The following is a 13,066-nucleotide window of genomic DNA, read 5'->3' on the forward strand; positions in this document are numbered from 1 at the left end:
GACTGAGAAAATACGAATGCAGTCTATTAGTATCTGAAGATTGAAAAGAGGACTTCCCTGACCGGGAATCGAACCCGGGCCGCGGCAGTGAGAGCGCCGAATCCTAGCCACTAGACCACCAGGGAGGATACTGACTGAGAAAATACGAATGCAGTTTATTAGTATCTGAAGATTGAAAAGAGGACTTCCCTGACCGGGAATCGAACCCGGGCCGCGGCGGTGAGAGCGCCGAATCCTAGCCACTAGACAACCAGGGAAAGTTGGGAGCTTTTTGCCCACCAGAGAGCAGATTTACTGAGAAAGCTCTGGAAAAATCAAAAAGCAAGCGCGCAAAATGCAAGCCACTAGACCACCAGGGAGGATACCGACTGAGAAAATACGGATGCTGTTTATTAGTTTCTGAAGATTGAAAAGAGGACTTCCCTGACCGGGAATCGAACCCGGGCCGCGGCGGTGAGAGCCGAATCCTAGCCACTAGACCACCAGGGAGGATATCAACCAAGAATATACGAATGCTGTTTATTAGTTTCTGAAGATTGAAAAGAGGACTTCCCTGACCGGGAATCGAACCCGGGCCGCGGCGGTGAAAGCGCCGAATCCTAGCCACTAGACAACCAGGGAAAGTTGGGAGCTTTTTGCCCACCAGAGAGCAGATTTACTGAGAAAGCTCTGGAAAAATCAAAAAGCAAGCGCGCAAAATGCAAGCCACTAGACCACCAGGGAGGATACCGACTGAGAAAATACGGATGCTGTTTATTAGTTTCTGAAGATTGAAAAGAGGACTTCCCTGACCGGGAATCGAACCCAGGCCGCGGCGGTGAGAGCACCGAATCCTAGCCACTAGACCACCAGGGAAAAGTTTGGAACTTTTTGCCCACCAGAAACCAGATTTACTGAGAAAGCTCTGGAAATGTCAAACAGTAAGCGCGCAAAATGCAAGCCACTAGACCACCAGGGAGGATACCGACTGAGAAAATACGAATGCAGTTTATTAGTATCTGAAGATTGAAAAGAGGACTTCCCTGACCGGGAATCGAACCCGGGCCGCGGCGGTGAGAGCGCCGAATCCTAGCCACTAGACAACCAGGGAAAAGTTGGGAGCTTTTTGCCCACCAGAGAGCAGATTTACTGAGAAAGCTCTGGAAAAATCAAAAAGCAAGCGCGCAAAATGCAAGCCACTAGACCACCAGGGAGGATACCGACTGAGAAAATACGGATGCTGTTTATTAGTTTCTGAAGATTGAAAAGAGGACTTCCCTGACCGGGAATCGAACCCGGGCCGCGGCAGTGAGAGCGCCGAATCCTAGCCACTAGACCACCAGGGAGGATACCGACTGAGAAAATACGGATGCTGTTTATTAGTTTCTGAAGATTGAAAAGAGGACTTCCCTGACCGGGAATCGAACCCGGGCCGCGGCAGTGAGAGCGCCGAATCCTAGCCACTAGACCACCAGGGAAAAGTTGGGAGCTTTTTGCCCACCAGAGAGCAGATTTACTGAGAAAGCTCTGGAAAAGTCAACAAGTAGGCGCGCAAAATGCAAGCCACTAGACCACCAGGGAGGATACCGACTGAGAAAATACGGATGCTGTTTATTAGTATCTGAAGATTGAAAAGAGGACTTCCCTGACCGGGAATCAAACCCGGGCCGCGGCGGTGAGAACGCCGAATCTTAGTCCTAGCCACTAGACCACCAGGGAGGATATCGACCAAGAAAATACGAATGCTGTTTATTAGTTTCTGAAGATTGAAAAGAGGACTTCCCTGACCGGGAATCGAACCCGGGCCGCGGCGGTGAGAGCGCCGAATCCTAGCCACTAGACCACCAGGGAAAAGTTGGGAGCTTTTTGCCCACCAGAGAGCAGATTTACTGAGAAAGCTCTGGAAAAATCAAAAAGCAAGCGCGCAAAATGCAAGCCACTAGACCACCAGGGAGTATACCGACTGAGAAAATACGGATGCTGTTTATTAGTTTCTGAAGAGTGAAAAGAGGACTTCCCTGACCGGGAATCGAACCCGGGCCACGGCGGTGAGAACGCCGAATCCTAGCCACTAGACCACCAGGGAAGAGTTGGGAACTTTTTGCACACCAGAGAGCAGATTTACTGAGAAAGCTCTGGAAACGTCAAAAAGCAAGCGCGCAAAATGCAAGCCACTAGACCACCAGGGAGGATACCGACTGAGAAAATACGAATGCAGTTTATTAGTATCTGAAGATTGAAAAGAGGACTTCCCTGACCGGGAATCGAACCCGGGCCGCGGCGGTGAGAGCGCCGAATCCTAGCCACTAGACCACCAGGGAAAGGTTGGGAGCTTTTTGCCCACCAGAGAGCAGATTTACTGAGAAAGCTCTGGAAAAGTCAACAAGTAGGCGCGCAAAATGCAAGCCACTAGACCACCAGGGAGGATACCGACTGAGAAAATACGGATGCTGTTTATTAGTTTCTGAAGATTGAAAAGAGGACTTCCCTGACCGGGAATCGAACCCGGGCCGCGGAGGTGAGAGCGCCGAATCCTAGCCACTAGACCACCAGGGAAAAGTTGGGAACTTTTTGCCCACCAGGAACCAGATTTACTGAGAAAGCTCTGGAAAAATCAAAAAGCAAGTGCGCAAAATGCAAGCCACTAGACCACCAGGGAGGATATCGACCGAGAAAATACGAATGCTGTTTATTAGTTTCTGAAGATTGAAAAGAGGACTTCCCTGACCGGGAATCAAACCCGGGCCGCGGCGGTGAGAGCGCCGAATCCTAGCCACTAGACCACCAGGGAAGAGTTGGGAACTTGTTGCCCACCAGAGAGCAGATTTACTGAGAAAGCTCTGGAAACGTCAAAAAGCAAGCGCGCAAAATGCTAGCCACTAGACCACCAGGGAGGATATCGACTGAGAAAATACGGATGCTGTTTATTAGTTTCTGAAGATTGAAAAGAGGACTTCCCTGACCGGGAATCGAACCCGGGCCGCGGCGGTGAGAGCGCCGAATCCTAGCCACTAGACCACCAGGGAAAAGTTGGGAGCTTTTTGCCCACCAGAGAGCAGATTTACTGAGAAAGCTCTGGAAAAGTCAACAAGTAGGCGCGCAAAATGCAAGCCACTAGACCACCAGGGAGGATACCGACTGAGAAAATACGGATGCTGTTTATTAGTATCTGAAGATTGAAAAGAGGACTTCCCTGACCGGGAATCAAACCCGGGCCGCGGCGGTGAGAACGCCGAATCTTAGTCCTAGCCACTAGACCACCAGGGAGGATATCGACCAAGAAAATACGAATGCTGTTTATTAGTTTCTGAAGATTGAAAAGAGGACTTCCCTGACCGGGAATCGAACCCGGGCCGCGGCGGTGAGAGCGCCAAATCCTAGCCACTAGACCACCAGGGAAAAGTTGGGAGCTTTTTGCCCACCAGAAACCAGATTTACTGAGAAAGCTCTGGAAATGTCAAACAGTAAGCGCGCAAAATGCAAGCCACTAGACCACCAGGGAGGATACCGACTGAGAAAATACGGATGCTGTTTATTAGTATCTGAAGATTGAAAAGAGGACTTCCCTGACCGGGAATCGAACCCGGGCCGCGGCAGTGAGAGCGCCGAATCCTAGCCACTAGACCACCAGGGAGGATACCGACTGAGAAAATACGAATGCAGTTTATTAGTATCTGAAGATTGAAAAGAGGACTTCCCTGACCGGGAATCGAACCCGGGCCGCGGCGGTGAGAGCGCCGAATCCTAGCCACTAGACAACCAGGGAAAAGTTGGGAGCTTTTTGCCCACCAGAGAGCAGATTTACTGAGAAAGCTCTGGAAAAATCAAAAAGCAAGCGCGCAAAATGCAAGCCACTAGACCACCAGGGAGGATACCGACTGAGAAAATACGGATGCTGTTTATTAGTTTCTGAAGATTGAAAAGAGGACTTCCCTGACCGGGAATCGAACCCGGGCCGCGGCGGTGAGAGCGCCGAATCCTAGCCACTAGACAACCAGGGAAAAGTTGGGAGCTTTTTGCCCACCAGAGAGCAGATTTACTGAGAAAGCTCTGGAAAAATCAAAAAGCAAGCGCGCAAAATGCAAGCCACTAGACCACCAGGGAGGATACCGACTGAGAAAATACAGATGCTGTTTATTAGTTTCTGAAGATTGAAAAGAGGACTTCCCTGACCGGGAATCGAACCCGGGCCGCGGCGGTGAGAGCGCCGAATCCTAGCCACTAGACCACCAGGGAAAAGTTGGGAACTTTTTGCCCACCAGAAACCAGATTTACTGAGAAAGCTCTGGAAATGTCAAACAGTAAGTGCGCAAAATGCAAGCCACTAGACCACCAGGGAGGATACCGACTGAGAAAATACGAATGCAGTTTATTAGTATCTGAAGATTGAAAAGAGGACTTCCCTGACCGGGAATCGAACCCGGGCCGCAGCAGTGAGAGCGCCGAATCCTAGCCACTAGACCACCAGGAAGGATACCGACTGAGAAAATACGAATGCAGTTTATTAGTATCTGAAGATTGAAAAGAGGACTTCCCTGACCGGGAATCGAACCCGGGCCGCGGCGGTGAGAGCGCCGAATCCTAGCCACTAGACAACCAGGGAAAAGTTGGGAGCTTTTTGCCCACCAGAGAGCAGATTTACTGAGAAAGCTCTGGAAAAATCAAAAAGCAAGCGCGCAAAATGCAAGCCACTAGACCACCAGGGAGGATACCGACTGAGAAAATACGGATGCTGTTTATTAGTTTCTGAAGATTGAAAAGAGGACTTCCCTGACCGGGAATCGAACCCGGGCCGCGGCGGTGAGAGCGCCGAATCCTAGCCACTAGACCACCAGGGAAAAGTTGGGAGCTTTTTGCCCACCAGAGAGCAGATTTACTGAGAAAGCTCTGGAAAAGTCAACAAGTAGGCGCGCAAAATGCAAGCCACTAGACCACCAGGGAGGATATCGACCAAGAAAATACGAATGCTGTTTATTAGTTTCTGAAGATTGAAAAGAGGACTTCCCTGACCGGGAATCGAACCCGGGCCGCGGCGGTGAGAGCGCCGAATCCTAGCCACTAGACCACCAGGGAAAAGTTGGGAGCTTTTTGCCCACCAGAAACCAGATTTACTGAGAAAGCTCTGGAAATGTCAAACAGTAAGCGCGCAAAATGCAAGCCACTAGACCACCAGGGAGGATACCGACTGAGAAAATACGGATGCTGTTTATTAGTATCTGAAGATTGAAAAGAGGACTTCCCTGACCGGGAATCGAACCCGGGCCGTGGCGGTGAGAGCGCCGAATCCTAGCCACTAGACCACCAGGGAAAAGTTGGGAGCTTTTTGCCCACCAGAGAGCAGATTTACTGAGAAAGCTCTGGAAAAATCAAAAAGCAAGCGCGCAAAATGCTAGCCACTAGACCACCAGGGAGGATACCGACTGAGAAAATACGGATGCTGTTTATTAGTTTCTGAAGAGTGAAAAGAGGACTTCCCTGACCGGGAATTGAACCCGGGCCGCGGCGGTGAGAGCGCCGAATCCTAGCCACTAGACCACCAGGGAAAAGTTGGGAGCTTTTTGCCCACCAGAGAGCAGATTTACTGAGAAAGCTCTGGAAAAGTCAACAAGTAGGCGCGCAAAATGCAAGCCACTAGACAACCAGGGAGGATACCGACTGAGAAAATACGGATGCTGTTTATTAGTATCTGAAGATTGAAAAGAGGACTTCCCTGACCGGGAATCGAACCCGGGCCGCGGCGGTGAGAGCGCCGAATCCTAGCCACTAGACCACCAGGGAAAAGTTGGGAGCTTTTTGCCCACCAGAAACCAGATTTACTGAGAAAGCTCTGGAAATGTCAAACAGTAAGCGCGCAAAATGCAAGCCACTAGACCACCAGGGAGGATACCGACTGAGAAAATACGAATCTAGTTTATTAGTATCTGAAGATTGAAAAGAGGACTTCCCTGACCGGGAATCGAACCCGGGCCGCGGCGGTGAGAGCGCCGAATCCTAGCCACTAGACAACCAGGGAAAAGTTGGGAGCTTTTTGCCCACCAGAGAGCAGATTTACTGAGAAAGCTCTGGAAAAATCAAAAAGCAAGCGCGCAAAATGCAAGCCACTAGACCACCAGGGAGGATACCGACTGAGAAAATACGGATGCTGTTTATTAGTTTCTGAAGATTGAAAAGAGGACTTCCCTGACCGGGAATCGAACCCGGGCCGCGGCAGTGAGAGCGCCGAATCCTAGCCACTAGACCACCAGGGAAAAGTTGGGAGCTTTTTGCCCACCAGAGAGCAGATTTACTGAGAAAGCTCTGGAAAAGTCAACAAGTAGGCGCGCAAAATGCAAGCCACTAGACCACCAGGGAGGATACCGACTGAGAAAATACGGATGCTGTTTATTAGTATCTGAAGATTGAAAAGAGGACTTCCCTGACCGGGAATCAAACCCGGGCCGCGGCGGTGAGAACGCCGAATCTTAGTCCTAGCCACTAGACCACCAGGGAGGATATCGACCAAGAAAATACGAATGCTGTTTATTAGTTTCTGAAGATTGAAAAGAGGACTTCCCTGACCGGGAATCGAACCCGGGCCGCGGCGGTGAGAGCGCCGAATCCTAGCCACTAGACCACCAGGGAAAAGTTGGGAGCTTTTTGCCCACCAGAAACCAGATTTACTGAGAAAGCTCTGGAAATGTCAAACAGTAAGCGCGCAAAATGCAAGCCACTAGACCACCAGGGAGGATACCGACTGAGAAAATACGGATGCTGTTTATTAGTATCTGAAGATTGAAAAGAGGACTTCCCTGACCGGGAATCGAACCCGGGCCGTGGCGGTGAGAGCGCCGAATCCTAGCCGCTAGACCACCAGGGAAAAGTTGGGAGCTTTTTGCCCACCAGAGAGCAGATTTACTGAGAAAGCTCTGGAAAAATCAAAAAGCAAGCGCGCAAAATGCAAGCCACTAGACCACCAGGGAGGATACCGACTGCGAAAATACGGATGCTGTTTATTAGTTTCTGAAGAGTGAAAAGAGGACTTCCCTGACCAGGAATCGAACCCGGGCCGCGGCGGTGAGAACACCGAATCCTAGCCACTAGACCACCAGGGAAGAGTTGGGAACTTTTTGCACACCAGAGAGCAGATTTACTGAGAAAGCTCTGGAAACGTCAAAAAGCAAGCGCGCAAAATGCTAGCCACTAGACCACCAGGGAGGATACCGACTGAGAAAATACGGATGCTGTTTATTAGTTTCTGAAGAGTGAAAAGAGGACTTCCCTGACCGGGAATTGAACCCGGGCCGCGGCGGTGAGAGCGCCGAATCCTAGCCACTAGACCACCAGGGAAAAGTTGGGAGCTTTTTGCCCACCAGAGAGCAGATTTACTGAGAAAGCTCTGGAAAAGTCAACAAGTAGGCGCGCAAAATGCAAGCCACTAGACAACCAGGGAGGATACCGACTGAGAAAATACGGATGCTGTTTATTAGTATCTGAAGATTGAAAAGAGGACTTCCCTGACCGGGAATCGAACCCGGGCCGCGGCGGTGAGAGCGCCGAATCCTAGCAACTAGACCACCAGGGAAAAGTTGGGAGCTTTTTGCCCACCAGAAACCAGATTTACTGAGAAAGCTCTGGAAATGTCAAACAGTAAGCGCGCAAAATGCAAGCCACTAGACCACCAGGGAGGATACCGACTGAGAAAATACGAATGCAGTTTATTAGTATCTGAAGATTGAAAAGAGGACTTCCCTGACCGGGAATCGAACCCGGGCCGCGGCAGTGAGAGCGCCGAATCCTAGCCACTAGACCACCAGGGAGGATACCGACTGAGAAAATACGAATGCAGTTTATTAGTATCTGAAGATTGAAAAGAGGACTTCCCTGACCGGGAATCGAACCCGGGCCGCGGCGGTGAGAGCGCCGAATCCTAGCCACTAGACAACCAGGGAAAAGTTGGGAGCTTTTTGCCCACCAGAGAGCATATTTACTGAGAAAGCTCTGGAAAAATCAAAAAGCAAGCGCGCAAAATGCAAGCCACTAGACCACCAGGGAGGATACCGACTGAGAAAATACGGATGCTGTTTATTAGTTTCTGAAGATTGAAAAGAGGACTTCCCTGACCGGGAATCGAACCCGGGCCGCGGCGGTGAGAGCGCCGAATCCTAGCCACTAGACAACCAGGGAAAAGTTGGGAGCTTTTTGCCCACCAGAGAGCAGATTTACTGAGAAAGCTCTGGAAAAATCAAAAAGCAAGCGCGCAAAATGCAAGCCACTAGACCACCAGGGAGGATACCGACTGAGAAAATACGGATGCTGTTTATTAGTTTCTGAAGATTGAAAAGAGGACTTCCCTGACCGGGAATCGAACCCGGGCCGCGGCGGTGAGAGCGCCGAATCCTAGCCACTAGACCACCAGGGAGGATATCAACCAAGAATATACGAATGCTGTTTATTAGTTTCTGAAGATTGAAAAGAGGACTTCTCTGACCGGGAATCGAACCCGGGCCGCGGCGGTGAGAGCACCGAATCCTAGCCACTAGACCACCAGGGAAAAGTTGGGAACTTTTTGCCCACCAGAAACCAGATTTACTGAGAAAGCTCTGGAAATGTCAAACAGTAAGCGCGCAAAATGCAAGCCACTAGACCACCAGGGAGGATACCGACTGAGAAAATACGAATGCAGTTTATTAGTATCTGAAGATTGAAAAGAGGACTTCCCTGACCGGGAATCGAACCCGGGCCGCGGCGGTGAGAGCGCCGAATCCTAGCCACTAGACAACCAGGGAAAAGTTGGGAGCTTTTTGCCCACCAGAGAGCAGATTTACTGAGAAAGCTCTGGAAAAATCAAAAAGCAAGCGCGCAAAATGCAAGCCACTAGACCACCAGGGAGGATACCGACTGAGAAAATACGGATGCTGTTTATTAGTTTCTGAAGATTGAAAAGAGGACTTCCCTGACCGGGAATCGAACCCGGGCCGCGGCGGTGAGAGCGCCGAATCCTAGCCACTAGACCACCAGGGAAAAGTTGGGAGCTTTTTGCCCACCAGAGAGCAGATTTACTGAGAAAGCTCTGGAAAAGTCAACAAGTAGGCGCGCAAAATGCAAGCCACTAGACCACCAGGGAGGATACCGACTGAGAAAATACGGATGCTGTTTATTAGTATCTGAAGATTGAAAAGAGGACTTCCCTGACCGGGAATCAAACCCGGGCCGCGGCGGTGAGAACGCCGAATCTTAGTCCTAGCCACTAGACCACCAGGGAGGATATCGACCAAGAAAATACGAATGCTGTTTATTAGTTTCTGAAGATTGAAAAGAGGACTTCCCTGACCGGGAATCGAACCCGGGCCGCGGCGGTGAGAGCGCCGAATCCTAGCCACTAGACCACCAGGGAAAAGTTGGGAGCTTTTTGCCCACCAGAAACCAGATTTACTGAGAAAGCTCTGGAAATGTCAAACAGTAAGCGCGCAAAATGCAAGCCACTAGACCACCAGGGAGGATACCGACTGAGAAAATACGGATGCTGTTTATTAGTATCTGAAGATTGAAAAGAGGACTTCCCTGACCGGGAATCGAACCCGGGCCGTGGCGGTGAGAGCGCCGAATCCTAGCCGCTAGACCACCAGGGAAAAGTTGGGAGCTTTTTGCCCACCAGAGAGCAGATTTACTGAGAAAGCTCTGGAAAAATCAAAAAGCAAGCGCGCAAAATGCAAGCCACTAGACCACCAGGGAGGATACCGACTGCGAAAATACGGATGCTGTTTATTAGTTTCTGAAGAGTGAAAAGAGGACTTCTCTGACTGGGAATCGAACCCGGGCCGCGGCGGTGAGAACGCCGAATCCTAGCCACTAGACCACCAGGGAAGAGTTGGGAACTTTTTGCACACCAGAGAGCAGATTTACTGAGAAAGCTCTGGAAACGTCAAAAAGCAAGCGCGCAAAATCCTAGCCACTAGACCACCAGGGAAAAGTTGGGAGCTTTTTGCCCACCAGAGAGCAGATTTACTGAGAAAGCTCTGGAAAAGTCAACAAGTAGGCGCGCAAAATGCAAGCCACTAGACAATCAGGGAGGATACCGACTGAGAAAATACGGATGCTGTTTATTAGTATCTGAAGATTGAAAAGAGGACTTCCCTGACCGGGAATCAAACCCGGGCCGCGGCGGTGAGAACGCCGAATCTTAGTCCTAGCCACTAGACCACCAGGGAGGATATCGACCAAGAAAATACGAATGCTGTTTATTAGTTTCTGAAGATTGAAAAGAGGACTTCCCTGACCGGGAATCGAACCCGGGCCGCGGCGGTGAGAGCGCCGAATCCTAGCCACTAGACCACCAGGAAAAAGTTGGGAGCTTTTTGCCCACCAGAGAGCAGATTTACTGAGAAAGCTCTGGAAAAATCAAAAAGCAAGCGCGCAAAATGCAAGCCACTAGACCACCAGGGAGGATACCGACTGAGAAAATACGGATGCTGTTTATTAGTTTCTGAAGAGTGAAAAGAGGACTTCCCTGACCGGGAATCGAACCCGGGCCGCGGCGGTGAGAGCGCCGAATCCTAGCCACTAGACCACCAGGGAAGAGTTGGGAACTTTTTGCACACCAGAGAGCAGATTTACTGAGAAAGCTCTGGAAACGTCAAAAAGCAAGCGCGCAAAATGCTAGCCACTAGACCACCAGGGAGGATACCGACTGAGAAAATACGGATGCTGTTTATTAGTTTCTGAAGAGTGAAAAGAGGACTTCCCTGACCGGGAATTGAACCCGGGCCGCGGCGGTGAGAGCGCCGAATCCTAGCCACTAGACCACCAGGGAAAAGTTGGGAGCTTTTTGCCCACCAGAGAGCAGATTTACTGAGAAAGCTCTGGAAAAGTCAACAAGTAGGCGCGCAAAATGCAAGCCACTAGACAACCAGGGAGGATACCGACTGAGAAAATACGGATGCTGTTTATTAGTATCTGAAGATTGAAAAGAGGACTTCCCTGACCGGGAATCGAACCCGGGCCGCGGCGGTGAGAGCGCCGAATCCTAGCCACTAGACCACCAGGGAAAAGATGGGAGCTTTTTGCCCACCAGAAACCAGATTTACTGAGAAAGCTCTGGAAATGTCAAACAGTAAGCGCGCAAAATGCAAGCCACTAGACCACCAGGGAGGATACCGACTGAGAAAATACGAATGCAGTCTATTAGTATCTGAAGATTGAAAAGAGGACTTCCCTGACCGGGAATCGAACCCGGGCCGCGGCAGTGAGAGCGCCGAATCCTAGCCACTAGACCACCAGGGAGGATACTGACTGAGAAAATACGAATGCAGTTTATTAGTATCTGAAGATTGAAAAGAGGACTTCCCTGACCGGGAATCGAACCCGGGCCGCGGCGGTGAGAGCGCCGAATCCTAGCCACTAGACAACCAGGGAAAGTTGGGAGCTTTTTGCCCACCAGAGAGCAGATTTACTGAGAAAGCTCTGGAAAAATCAAAAAGCAAGCGCGCAAAATGCAAGCCACTAGACCACCAGGGAGGATACCGACTGAGAAAATACGGATGCTGTTTATTAGTTTCTGAAGATTGAAAAGAGGACTTCCCTGACCGGGAATCGAACCCGGGCCGCGGCGGTGAGAGCCGAATCCTAGCCACTAGACCACCAGGGAGGATATCAACCAAGAATATACGAATGCTGTTTATTAGTTTCTGAAGATTGAAAAGAGGACTTCCCTGACCGGGAATCGAACCCGGGCCGCGGCGGTGAGAACGCCGAATCCTAGCCACTAGACCACCAGGGAAGAGTTGGGAACTTTTTGCACACCAGAGAGCAGATTTACTGAGAAAGCTCTGGAAAAGTCAACAAGTAGGCGCGCAAAATGCAAGCCACTAGACCACCAGGGAGGATACCGACTGAGAAAATACGGATGCTGTTTATTAGTATCTGAAGATTGAAAAGAGGACTTCCCTGACCGGGAATCGAACCCGGGCCGCGGCGGTGAGAGCGCCGAATCCTAGCCACTAGACCACCAGGGAAAAGTTGGGAGCTTTTTGCCCACCAGAAACCAGATTTACTGAGAAAGCTCTGGAAATGTCAAACAGTAAGCGCGCAAAATGCAAGCCACTAGACCACCAGGGAGGATACCGACTGAGAAAATACGGATGCTGTTTATTAGTTTCTGAAGATTGAAAAGAGGACTTCCCTGACCGGGAATCGAACCCGGGCCGCGGCGGTGAGAGCGCCGAATCCTAGCCACTAGACCACCAGGGAAAAGTTGGGAGCTTTTTGCCCACCAGAGAGCAGATTTACTGAGAAAGCTCTGGAAAAATCAAAAAGCAAGCGCGCAAAATGCAAGCCACTAGACCACCAGGGAGGATACCGACTGAGAAAATACGGATGCTGTTTATTAGTTTCTGAAGAGTGAAAAGAGGACTTCCCTGACCGGGAATCGAACCCGGGCCGCGGCGGTGAGAACGCCGAATCCTAGCCACTAGACCACCAGGGAAGAGTTGGGAACTTTTTGCACACCAGAGAGCAGATTTACTGAGAAAGCTCTGGAAACGTCAAAAAGCAAGCGCGCAAAATGCAAGCCACTAGACCACCAGGGAGGATACCGACTGAGAAAATACGAATGCAGTTTATTAGTATCTGAAGATTGAAAAGAGGACTTCCCTGACCGGGAATCGAACCCGGGCCGCGGCGGTGAGAGCGCCGAATCCTAGCCACTAGACCACCAGGGAAAGGTTGGGAGCTTTTTGCCCACCAGAGAGCAGATTTACTGAGAAAGCTCTGGAAAAGTCAACAAGTAGGCGCGCAAAATGCAAGCCACTAGACCACCAGGGAGGATATCGACTGAGAAAATACGGATGCTGTTTATTAGTTTCTGAAGAGTGAAAAGAGGACTTCCCTGACCGGGAATCGAACCCGGGCCGCGGCGGTGAGAGCGCCGAATCCTAGCCACTAGACCACCAGGGAAAAGTTGGGAACTTTTTGCCCACCAGGAACCAGATTTACTGAGAAAGCTCTGGAAAAATCAAAAAGCAAGTGCGCAAAATGCAAGCCACTAGACCACCAGGGAGGATACCGACTGAGAAAATACGGATGCTGTTTATTAGTTTCTGAAGATTGAAAA

The 13,066-nt window shown here is 50.4% G+C and overlaps 39 non-coding genes across 39 annotated transcripts; all 39 read right to left on the bottom strand.

The window, feature by feature from the left end:
* Positions 1 to 53: 53 nt before the first annotated feature.
* TRNAE-CUC (transfer RNA glutamic acid (anticodon CUC)) lies at positions 54 to 125 on the bottom strand. Its single transcript has one exon. It is a non-coding gene; the product is annotated as a tRNA-Glu (tRNA).
* Positions 126 to 185: 60 nt separating this feature from the next.
* On the bottom strand, positions 186 to 257 carry TRNAE-CUC (transfer RNA glutamic acid (anticodon CUC)). Its single transcript has one exon. It is a non-coding gene; the product is annotated as a tRNA-Glu (tRNA).
* Positions 258 to 549: 292 nt separating this feature from the next.
* TRNAE-UUC (transfer RNA glutamic acid (anticodon UUC)) lies at positions 550 to 621 on the bottom strand. Its single transcript has one exon. It is a non-coding gene; the product is annotated as a tRNA-Glu (tRNA).
* A 162-nt stretch (positions 622 to 783) lies between these two features.
* On the bottom strand, positions 784 to 855 carry TRNAE-CUC (transfer RNA glutamic acid (anticodon CUC)). The gene has a single exon. It is a non-coding gene; the product is annotated as a tRNA-Glu (tRNA).
* Positions 856 to 1,018: 163 nt separating this feature from the next.
* Positions 1,019 to 1,090, bottom strand: TRNAE-CUC (transfer RNA glutamic acid (anticodon CUC)). The gene has a single exon. It is a non-coding gene; the product is annotated as a tRNA-Glu (tRNA).
* A 163-nt stretch (positions 1,091 to 1,253) lies between these two features.
* Positions 1,254 to 1,325, bottom strand: TRNAE-CUC (transfer RNA glutamic acid (anticodon CUC)). Its single transcript has one exon. It is a non-coding gene; the product is annotated as a tRNA-Glu (tRNA).
* Positions 1,326 to 1,385: 60 nt separating this feature from the next.
* TRNAE-CUC (transfer RNA glutamic acid (anticodon CUC)) lies at positions 1,386 to 1,457 on the bottom strand. Its single transcript has one exon. It is a non-coding gene; the product is annotated as a tRNA-Glu (tRNA).
* Positions 1,458 to 1,758: 301 nt separating this feature from the next.
* Positions 1,759 to 1,830, bottom strand: TRNAE-CUC (transfer RNA glutamic acid (anticodon CUC)). Its single transcript has one exon. It is a non-coding gene; the product is annotated as a tRNA-Glu (tRNA).
* Positions 1,831 to 1,993: 163 nt separating this feature from the next.
* Positions 1,994 to 2,065, bottom strand: TRNAE-CUC (transfer RNA glutamic acid (anticodon CUC)). Its single transcript has one exon. It is a non-coding gene; the product is annotated as a tRNA-Glu (tRNA).
* Positions 2,066 to 2,228: 163 nt separating this feature from the next.
* On the bottom strand, positions 2,229 to 2,300 carry TRNAE-CUC (transfer RNA glutamic acid (anticodon CUC)). Its single transcript has one exon. It is a non-coding gene; the product is annotated as a tRNA-Glu (tRNA).
* A 398-nt stretch (positions 2,301 to 2,698) lies between these two features.
* TRNAE-CUC (transfer RNA glutamic acid (anticodon CUC)) lies at positions 2,699 to 2,770 on the bottom strand. The gene has a single exon. It is a non-coding gene; the product is annotated as a tRNA-Glu (tRNA).
* Positions 2,771 to 2,933: 163 nt separating this feature from the next.
* On the bottom strand, positions 2,934 to 3,005 carry TRNAE-CUC (transfer RNA glutamic acid (anticodon CUC)). Its single transcript has one exon. It is a non-coding gene; the product is annotated as a tRNA-Glu (tRNA).
* Positions 3,006 to 3,306: 301 nt separating this feature from the next.
* On the bottom strand, positions 3,307 to 3,378 carry TRNAE-CUC (transfer RNA glutamic acid (anticodon CUC)). Its single transcript has one exon. It is a non-coding gene; the product is annotated as a tRNA-Glu (tRNA).
* A 163-nt stretch (positions 3,379 to 3,541) lies between these two features.
* TRNAE-CUC (transfer RNA glutamic acid (anticodon CUC)) lies at positions 3,542 to 3,613 on the bottom strand. Its single transcript has one exon. It is a non-coding gene; the product is annotated as a tRNA-Glu (tRNA).
* Positions 3,614 to 4,143: 530 nt separating this feature from the next.
* TRNAE-CUC (transfer RNA glutamic acid (anticodon CUC)) lies at positions 4,144 to 4,215 on the bottom strand. The gene has a single exon. It is a non-coding gene; the product is annotated as a tRNA-Glu (tRNA).
* A 530-nt stretch (positions 4,216 to 4,745) lies between these two features.
* Positions 4,746 to 4,817, bottom strand: TRNAE-CUC (transfer RNA glutamic acid (anticodon CUC)). Its single transcript has one exon. It is a non-coding gene; the product is annotated as a tRNA-Glu (tRNA).
* Positions 4,818 to 4,980: 163 nt separating this feature from the next.
* Positions 4,981 to 5,052, bottom strand: TRNAE-CUC (transfer RNA glutamic acid (anticodon CUC)). The gene has a single exon. It is a non-coding gene; the product is annotated as a tRNA-Glu (tRNA).
* Positions 5,053 to 5,215: 163 nt separating this feature from the next.
* Positions 5,216 to 5,287, bottom strand: TRNAE-CUC (transfer RNA glutamic acid (anticodon CUC)). Its single transcript has one exon. It is a non-coding gene; the product is annotated as a tRNA-Glu (tRNA).
* Positions 5,288 to 5,450: 163 nt separating this feature from the next.
* Positions 5,451 to 5,522, bottom strand: TRNAE-CUC (transfer RNA glutamic acid (anticodon CUC)). Its single transcript has one exon. It is a non-coding gene; the product is annotated as a tRNA-Glu (tRNA).
* A 163-nt stretch (positions 5,523 to 5,685) lies between these two features.
* TRNAE-CUC (transfer RNA glutamic acid (anticodon CUC)) lies at positions 5,686 to 5,757 on the bottom strand. Its single transcript has one exon. It is a non-coding gene; the product is annotated as a tRNA-Glu (tRNA).
* Positions 5,758 to 6,155: 398 nt separating this feature from the next.
* Positions 6,156 to 6,227, bottom strand: TRNAE-CUC (transfer RNA glutamic acid (anticodon CUC)). Its single transcript has one exon. It is a non-coding gene; the product is annotated as a tRNA-Glu (tRNA).
* A 301-nt stretch (positions 6,228 to 6,528) lies between these two features.
* Positions 6,529 to 6,600, bottom strand: TRNAE-CUC (transfer RNA glutamic acid (anticodon CUC)). Its single transcript has one exon. It is a non-coding gene; the product is annotated as a tRNA-Glu (tRNA).
* A 633-nt stretch (positions 6,601 to 7,233) lies between these two features.
* On the bottom strand, positions 7,234 to 7,305 carry TRNAE-CUC (transfer RNA glutamic acid (anticodon CUC)). Its single transcript has one exon. It is a non-coding gene; the product is annotated as a tRNA-Glu (tRNA).
* A 163-nt stretch (positions 7,306 to 7,468) lies between these two features.
* TRNAE-CUC (transfer RNA glutamic acid (anticodon CUC)) lies at positions 7,469 to 7,540 on the bottom strand. The gene has a single exon. It is a non-coding gene; the product is annotated as a tRNA-Glu (tRNA).
* Positions 7,541 to 7,703: 163 nt separating this feature from the next.
* TRNAE-CUC (transfer RNA glutamic acid (anticodon CUC)) lies at positions 7,704 to 7,775 on the bottom strand. Its single transcript has one exon. It is a non-coding gene; the product is annotated as a tRNA-Glu (tRNA).
* Positions 7,776 to 8,305: 530 nt separating this feature from the next.
* On the bottom strand, positions 8,306 to 8,377 carry TRNAE-CUC (transfer RNA glutamic acid (anticodon CUC)). The gene has a single exon. It is a non-coding gene; the product is annotated as a tRNA-Glu (tRNA).
* Positions 8,378 to 8,907: 530 nt separating this feature from the next.
* On the bottom strand, positions 8,908 to 8,979 carry TRNAE-CUC (transfer RNA glutamic acid (anticodon CUC)). Its single transcript has one exon. It is a non-coding gene; the product is annotated as a tRNA-Glu (tRNA).
* A 301-nt stretch (positions 8,980 to 9,280) lies between these two features.
* On the bottom strand, positions 9,281 to 9,352 carry TRNAE-CUC (transfer RNA glutamic acid (anticodon CUC)). Its single transcript has one exon. It is a non-coding gene; the product is annotated as a tRNA-Glu (tRNA).
* An 874-nt stretch (positions 9,353 to 10,226) lies between these two features.
* On the bottom strand, positions 10,227 to 10,298 carry TRNAE-CUC (transfer RNA glutamic acid (anticodon CUC)). Its single transcript has one exon. It is a non-coding gene; the product is annotated as a tRNA-Glu (tRNA).
* A 163-nt stretch (positions 10,299 to 10,461) lies between these two features.
* TRNAE-CUC (transfer RNA glutamic acid (anticodon CUC)) lies at positions 10,462 to 10,533 on the bottom strand. The gene has a single exon. It is a non-coding gene; the product is annotated as a tRNA-Glu (tRNA).
* A 163-nt stretch (positions 10,534 to 10,696) lies between these two features.
* Positions 10,697 to 10,768, bottom strand: TRNAE-CUC (transfer RNA glutamic acid (anticodon CUC)). Its single transcript has one exon. It is a non-coding gene; the product is annotated as a tRNA-Glu (tRNA).
* A 163-nt stretch (positions 10,769 to 10,931) lies between these two features.
* TRNAE-CUC (transfer RNA glutamic acid (anticodon CUC)) lies at positions 10,932 to 11,003 on the bottom strand. Its single transcript has one exon. It is a non-coding gene; the product is annotated as a tRNA-Glu (tRNA).
* A 163-nt stretch (positions 11,004 to 11,166) lies between these two features.
* Positions 11,167 to 11,238, bottom strand: TRNAE-CUC (transfer RNA glutamic acid (anticodon CUC)). Its single transcript has one exon. It is a non-coding gene; the product is annotated as a tRNA-Glu (tRNA).
* A 424-nt stretch (positions 11,239 to 11,662) lies between these two features.
* Positions 11,663 to 11,734, bottom strand: TRNAE-CUC (transfer RNA glutamic acid (anticodon CUC)). Its single transcript has one exon. It is a non-coding gene; the product is annotated as a tRNA-Glu (tRNA).
* A 163-nt stretch (positions 11,735 to 11,897) lies between these two features.
* On the bottom strand, positions 11,898 to 11,969 carry TRNAE-CUC (transfer RNA glutamic acid (anticodon CUC)). Its single transcript has one exon. It is a non-coding gene; the product is annotated as a tRNA-Glu (tRNA).
* A 163-nt stretch (positions 11,970 to 12,132) lies between these two features.
* Positions 12,133 to 12,204, bottom strand: TRNAE-CUC (transfer RNA glutamic acid (anticodon CUC)). Its single transcript has one exon. It is a non-coding gene; the product is annotated as a tRNA-Glu (tRNA).
* A 163-nt stretch (positions 12,205 to 12,367) lies between these two features.
* On the bottom strand, positions 12,368 to 12,439 carry TRNAE-CUC (transfer RNA glutamic acid (anticodon CUC)). Its single transcript has one exon. It is a non-coding gene; the product is annotated as a tRNA-Glu (tRNA).
* Positions 12,440 to 12,602: 163 nt separating this feature from the next.
* TRNAE-CUC (transfer RNA glutamic acid (anticodon CUC)) lies at positions 12,603 to 12,674 on the bottom strand. The gene has a single exon. It is a non-coding gene; the product is annotated as a tRNA-Glu (tRNA).
* Positions 12,675 to 12,837: 163 nt separating this feature from the next.
* Positions 12,838 to 12,909, bottom strand: TRNAE-CUC (transfer RNA glutamic acid (anticodon CUC)). Its single transcript has one exon. It is a non-coding gene; the product is annotated as a tRNA-Glu (tRNA).
* Between the last annotated feature and the right edge of the window lie 157 nt (positions 12,910 to 13,066).

This window comes from Hyla sarda, unplaced genomic scaffold (assembly GCF_029499605.1).
Source record: "Hyla sarda isolate aHylSar1 unplaced genomic scaffold, aHylSar1.hap1 scaffold_490, whole genome shotgun sequence".
Classification (NCBI taxonomy): Eukaryota; Metazoa; Chordata; class Amphibia; order Anura; family Hylidae; genus Hyla; species Hyla sarda.